We start from the raw sequence: 7467 nt of genomic DNA on the forward strand, positions 1-7467 counted from the left end.
CGCACATACACCCTGTCTCTGTGCTCTCTCTCTTTAAGGGCTATCTTGCCCTGCATTGCTTCCCCTCATACAATTCCTATCTGGCATCTGTGGCTGGGCAGAGGATCTGTTCCTCTGCACTCCACAGCTCCATCTGCCGGCAGGAACTCCCCTCTACAGGTGCATTGCACCTTCTGCTGGGTTCTCTCAGATTATATGCTTGTGGAGGATTTCCGCAGTGTCAGTGCGCATCCTGTGCGCTGACCATGGGAATAATTCCACAATCGTTACAGGTACATTAAGAATTTTTTATTCTAAATGCATTTCATCCATTCTGATAAGAGGCCGTATTTTTTTTTGCATGGGGACTTAGATCAATGAATGGGAACTATATACCCATTCATTAATCTCGGGGCTAACGGCAGGCAGCGGGAGCAAGCGAATGGCACAGTGGCAGCAGCAGAGTCTATCTGGATGGATATATCCAAATTAAATGATTAACATTTGGAAATAAGAAATATATCAATTAAAGTATAGGAATTAAGTTTAGAGTCTCTTTTTCAGAAGAGAAATACATATATTTACTTAGATTTGTATACCAGTCCTGAAAGATGGACAAATGAGGCAGAAAGAGGGACAGAGGGACAGGGCTCCCAAAGAGGGACTGTCCAAAAGAGGGACAGTTGGGAGATATGTATCAATTTTCAATTGATTTCTGCAAGGAACTGCAGCATTGCATTGTACCGACTTTTCAATTCATCAATTTCCCCCACCTCTTGTTTCCACCCCATTCCTTTAGATTGTAAGCTCACAAGGGCAGGGCTCTCACCCTTTTGTGCCATGGAATGTTATTAATTGAATTGCTTGCACTCTGTTAAACATTTATACATTTAAGGGCCTGTACACACTGAAAAATGCAGGCAAAAACGCAAGCGCATGCGTTTTTAAAGTGCCTGTAGTTTTAAAAACGCATGCGCTTTTGCCTGCGTTTTTTGTGCGTTTGCGTTTTTCTTGTAATTGCTGATTGGCTAAAGAATCCTTTGTTTTTTTCTAGTTTATATTTCAACAGGAATCAGGAGATTGCAGAGTCTTCTGGGATACTGACTTCTGAAAAACGCAGGCAAAAACGCAAGCGCATGCGTTTTTAATGCGTTTTTCATGCGCTGCGCTTAAAAAAGCGCAGCAGGCACTGCGTTTGCGTTTTTTTAAAAACGCATCGCACCAGTGTGTACAAGTCATCACGATTTTCATTCTTTTTCAAAAGACCTTGCGTTTTTAAAAACGCAACGCAAGCGCAGCAGTGTGTACAGGCCCTTAGTCATCATGTTAAATCCAATTGTAATCAGCAGTGCTGTATCTTGTATCAGTGTTCATATTTCATGTATATCATTGTCTGTATCATTATGTATCCCTTGTTTGTTTTCTTACATTGTACAGCGCCACGGAATATGTTGGCACTTTATAAATAAATAAATAAATAATAATAATAATAATAATAATAATAAACTACCGTTCCTGCTCTGACCCAATCGACCAAGGTTTTCCATCATGTCCAATCGATACTTTCAAATTATGTGGGTCAAAATTATTATACTTTTGATTAATCTGATGTTTTCTGGGAATTATTGCCCAGAAGATGAATCGAATCTGCAGGGAATCGAATGGGAACATTCACAAGTGGATAAGTACCTTAAAAAGGCATATTGAAGCACGCCTGAAGTTAAAGAGATTTGGAAGCTGACATACTTATTTCCTTTTAAACAATACACATTGCCTGGCTGTCCTGCAGATCTTACCTCTAACACTTTTAGCCATAAACCCTGAACAAGCACAAATAATCCATCTTCCTACCCACGAAACACACAACGGCACACGACAGGCGCGAATGAGAGTTCAAACGTTCGAGGCACTTTGTGCAGGAGGAGTCATCGGGAATCTTAACGATCCGATAAGCTGTGACAGTTGTAATCGCTGCATGTCCCAAAACGCTGCTTGCTTAATCAGGCACACGTACCTATGTTGAAAAATCACAGAAACGATTGTGCAAAATATTGCCATAAAAAAAATGGATTGATAAATTGCAAGGTAGCTACGTAGCTTTACTGTAGCCTGGCTAGATTTGCTGCATGCTTGTTTCAGGTGTGTGATTTAGATACTACTGCAGCCAAAGAGATCAGCAGGACAGCCAGGCAACTGGTATTTTTTAAAAGGAAATAAATATGGCAGCCTCCATATCTCTCCCGCTTAAGGTTCCAGAGAATTAACCCAACATTAAACGTCTTCCCAATCTCTAGCTGATATCCCCTTTCTCATGAGAAATATTTACCTTTACTCCAAGAGATCCTCAGGGGTGATATTGTGGTAAAACCCCACCCACAGTGTGAGGTCATGACCATGGTCCTGACAGTTTGCTGTCTGTGAACCTCATTAGAGATGTGGTCCAAACAGTTCGTAGGTGAGCAGTATTCTGCGAACATCGTCTGTTTGCATTCGCGGGAAACAACGAACATTTGGCGTGTTCGACCCGTCCCCTATACATTATCATTGAGCTAAACTTTGACCCCTTACTTTACAGTCAGCAGACATAAGGCAGCCAATCAGCTAGCAACCCTTCCTGGACCCCCACCCCGTATAATAAGCAGTTGCGGTGGCCCTATTGGATCAATTCTCTGCTGGCTGCTGACTGTTAGTGAGAGCAGGGACAGACTTGCTGCAAATAGGTAGGGAAAGCATGATCTAGGCCTGTGTTCTTGTTCCTCACTAGCTGTGAAAGCACTTCAAACAGCCCTATTGAGAGTTAGCACATCGCTCTCCTGTGTTTTTTTATGTGTGACACTCCACAGCCCTCTGACACCCAGAGCTGTGTGCACACTACTGCAGTTGCCTCATTAAGTAACATGCACAAAACCACTGCTGTGCATTATTATTTACTGTACTCTGATAGTACTATTGTATCTCTCTGTGTGTGACACTCCACAGCCCACTGATCCCCAGAGCTGTGCATAATGGGATTTCTGCCCTTTAGGGATTAAAACCCAAATTTGCGTCAACGCCGTAATTTTTGGTGAGACTTTTGGCAGGGATCCCCCTCTGGCATGCCACAGTCAAGACAAGACAAGACAAGACAAATAACATTTATATTGCGCTTTTCTCCTTGCGGACTCAAAGCGCCAGAGCTGCAGCCACTAGGGCGCGCTCTACTGGCAGTAGCAGTGTAAGGGAGACTTGCCTAAGGTCTCCTACTGAATAGGTGCTGGGTTACTGAACAGGCAGAGCCGAGATTCGAACCCTGGTCTCCTGTGTCAGAGGCAGAGCCCTTAACCATTACACCATCAGCCAGTCCAGGTGTTAGATCTCTTAAAACAACTTTTCCATCACTTTTGTGGCCAGAAACAGTCTTTGTAGGTTTTAAAATTCGTCTTCCCGTTGAAGCCTATGGTGGATCACCAGATTTGCTTGTTCCAAAACATTTTCGGAAGTTTGTGTTTGCGAATGTAAAAATTCTATATTCCCGACATCTCTAAACCTCGTTGGATTGTGGGAAATAACAGCTTTTTCCAACTGCCAAGCAACCAGTATCTCCCAATGTGCATAGAACTAACAGTAAACGAACATTCCATAGAGAGCAGAGACCGTGTGGAGATGTCCTAGTCCAAAACCTGTCAGTTCTGTCAGATTTTAACTGCTTAGTTTTTTATTCTCTATAATGGTCCTTTAACTACTTCCACCACATCGCGTTGCACCGAGGGTACTTAGTGTGAATAGTCTCTTTGAGACTAATGGCCATTGCAACAGATGAGCGGAAGGGGAGTGGACCGCAACGCAGATTGACGTCTTAAGTGTGAATGGGGCCTTAATGTTGCAATGTAAGGGGGAGGGGGGGGGGTCTGTTGCTTGACACTCTGTTATTCAGGGTATGACTGACTGTCAGGCTTAGAAAAATGGAAAGCAACACTCACCACTCCACTAGGTGTAATGCAGACTTTACACCGGCGACATAGGATGGGCTCACAGCAAGGCGAGAAGTCCAGGCAAAGAATGGTGTGAACAGAAGTTGGGAGCCGGGCACTGCCCAAAGCAAGTGATTTATTGGCTGGCGTGTGGTGTGTGATGTGCAGGTCCTCTTCACCCCACTCCTGTGCACCTCACACTAGATCTTGTTAACGGTTGTTTATGCTGAAATCGCATAACCTGTGGACTTGTCAATAAATGACTTGCTTTGGACAGTGCCAGGCTACCAACTTCTGTCCACCCTATAAAACATTTAACTGTCCTGGTGCGACTGAAAAAGGCAGCCCCGCAACAAGAGGATTACGCAAAATGTATACAGAAGAACCGGTTGTTGCAGTTTTTTATGTCTATCTCAAAGTTCACAAGATGCAAGTTCACCTGGCAGCAGGGCCGGGCCGAGGCATAGGCTGGAGAGGCTCCAGCCTCAGGTCGCAGTGTAAGAGGGGGCGCACAATTCATTCAGCTGTCATTCCTAATTGTGTTTGAAGCAGAAAGAAATAAGAAAAGGGGATACATGGCAGTGACTGCAAGCCAGATAACTAGATATTAAGGTGTTGGGGAGGTTGTGGGCCCTGTGGCGCCTCTTAGTCTAATAACAGTCAGTGTGTGACGGCTGGGGTGGGAGGGATGGAGGGGCGCACTTTGGTATCTTAGCCTTGGGTGCTGGAGGACCTTGTCCCGGCTCTGCCTGGCAGGTCCATTGTGTCCAGGAGAGATAATCTTCCTGAGCAACTAAGTAAATAAATTACATAGCTCCCAACTGTCCCTCTTTGGGTGGGACAGTCCCTCTTTGGAAGCCCTGTCCCTCTTTCCTCCTCATTTGTCCCTCTTTCAGGACTTTGTCCCTCTTTCTATGGAAATATATATATTTCTCTACTAAAAATGTGTTTGATTGACTCTAAACTTTATCCCCATCCTTTATTTATTTATTTATTGTACTTATAAAGTGCCAACATATTACCCAGCGCTGAACATTAGTTTAGGTTACAGACAATATTTAGGGGTGACATACAGCAATATGACAATACAGGAATACATGCAAACCAGATCACACAGCACAGTATGAGTACAAGGTAATGCTTAGTCACTGGAGGGGAGCATGGAGATTAGGCAAGTTAGGTTCACTCAGATGCATAGCATGGGTTCACAGTAATGGAGGTGCATGATCAGGTAGGACACAAAAGGAGGAGGACCCTGCCCAAAGGCTTACAATCTAGAGGGAGAGGTAAGGACACGAAAGGTAGGAGACCAGAGTTCAGCCTTCAGTCGTTTTCACTTTATGCATCCGAGCAATGCTCACCTCCCATTCATTAGCCTATAACTTTATCACTACTTATCACAATGAACTGATCTATATCTTGTTTTTTCCGCCACCAATTAGGCTTTCTTTGGGTGGTACATTTTGCTAAGAGCTACTTTACTGCAAATGCATTTTAACAGGAAGAATAAGAAAAAAACAGAAAAAAATCATTATTTGTCAGTTTTCGGCCATTATGGTTTTAAAATAATACATGCCTCCATAATTAAAACCCACGTATTGTATTTGCCTAATAGTTCCGGGTATTACACCGTTTAAATTATGTCCCTATCACAATATTTTATTTGGAAATAAAAGTGCATTTTTTCCGTTTTGCATCCATCACTATTTACAAGCTTATAATTAAAAAAAATATATAAATATTTCATCTTTACATGCATATTTAAAAAGTTGAGACCCTTAGGTAAATATTTAAGTTTTTTTTATTATTGTATTTTTTTTTCTTAAACATTTTATTTGGGTATTTTTGGGAGGGTGGGATGTAAATTGTATTTTTTTTATGTGTTTTTTTTCTATTTTTTTTACATGTAGCTTTAGTTTTAGTATTTGGCCACAAGATGGCAGCCATGAGTTTGTTTACATTACGTCACTCCAAGCATAACATGTACGATTAGAGGGACATAAAAGGGATGTAAGAGGCAGAAAAAGCTAGGCTTCCGAGAGAAGCCATAGCTTTTTCTGCTGGGGAAAGGGATCGTTGATTGGGCACCATGTCACGATTAATGAACCGCGGGCCGGGAGCGCGCGTGCACATGCACGATCGGCCGCGGGAGCGCACATGGCCTTCTGGACGTAGCCTCTACGTCCAGAAGGCTTAAATGGTTAAATTGATATATTACTAATTTTAAAATGTTACTATGAAGGAAAATGAACCAGGATAGAAAGGACCAGTGTGGTTTGAATGATGAAACAACATATTTTTCTTATGAAATCTTTATGGTATGCGTGACTAGGGGCATGGTAGAGGCGTGATCAGGGGTGTGGCAGGGGCATGGCTTAAATGTCCCTCTTTCTCATCTCAAAAAGTTGGGAGGTATGAAATTAAAAAGCCAAGTAAGATAGCGCCCTAAAAGTCCATGAGTACAATATATCACAGAATTGATGCTAATAAACTTTAGTATCAGCTTCCTGTAGCAAGGATGGTCTTAAAGTGTAGCTGTCGGCAGTGGCGTACCTAGGGCATTTGACACCCGGTGCTGGGTATTAAAAGACAACCCCCTCCAAAAAAAAAGGAAAGGAGTGGGTGCGGCATACTAAGCGTGCCACGGTGGGTAATACTAGACGGAGGGTCTGGTATTACCCACCGTGGCGCGCTTAGTATGCCGAGGGGGGCTCTCACCTGGGTCCCCTCCTTCCACGTTCTCCCTCCTCCAGATATGCGGCAGGCACGGCTAATGGGCGGGTGGGGAATACTTCACCAGGCCTGACTCCTGCATTCCAGGCACTGGAGTGCTGCATCACCGTCACGTGCTACAGGTCGTCGCCTTCGATGCCACTCACTGTGCTTCCTGATTAGCGGAAGAACAGTGAGCGACACTGAAGGCGGAGACCTGTGGCACGTGATGGTGACACAGCGATTGGAACGCAGGAGTCAGGTGAAGTATTCCCCGCACGCCTGCTGCATTTCTGAAGAGGGGAGTGTATGACATAATTGCCACCGCACCAATGGTTATAGACGTGTAGGAATCCCCTTTGGAGTCACTAGACACTGTAAATTACGCCATACAATTCGCACCATCTAAAATCGGTTCTGTATTAGGCTTTTCTTTAAAAGGTTACAGCATCTTAAAAGTTCATCTGTGGGAAAGTCAAAGATGACGCACAGGCGTTTCAGGCCACACTCAGTCCTTTCTCAAATCAGGACAGACCCACACTTTTAAGATGCTGTAACCTTTTTTTTTAGATGGTGCGAATCGTAACTATGGAGTAATTTATCTGAAGAGGGGAGAGCGTGAAAGGAGGGGACCCAGGTGAAAGGGGGGGGGGAGTGTCTGTCCCCCCCCTCCCCTGTCCCTCCCCTGTCCCTCCTCCTTGTGCTGCTTTCCCTCCTGCTCATTGCCTCTTTGGGAGGCCCTTCTGACAGGGTTGCCAACTTATTTCTATTTAAAAAAAAGCGTTTCACCCAAAATTTTGGATGGACAGGGGGCAGAGTCAGAAGC

General features: G+C 43.9%; 1 long non-coding RNA gene across 1 annotated transcript in view; it reads right to left on the reverse strand.

Moving 5' to 3' along the window:
• Nucleotides 1-4165, reverse strand: part of LOC137528578 (uncharacterized) — a 42941-nt gene extending 38776 nt beyond the window's left edge. The window contains exon 1 of the long non-coding RNA XR_011023428.1: nucleotides 3939-4165. This is a non-coding gene — a long non-coding RNA (uncharacterized lncRNA). The remainder of the gene's footprint in view (nucleotides 1-3938) is intronic.
• Between the last annotated feature and the right edge of the window lie 3302 nt (nucleotides 4166-7467).

Source organism: Hyperolius riggenbachi, chromosome 8 (genome assembly GCF_040937935.1).
Source record: "Hyperolius riggenbachi isolate aHypRig1 chromosome 8, aHypRig1.pri, whole genome shotgun sequence".
In the NCBI taxonomy this organism is placed as follows: Eukaryota; Metazoa; Chordata; class Amphibia; order Anura; family Hyperoliidae; genus Hyperolius; species Hyperolius riggenbachi.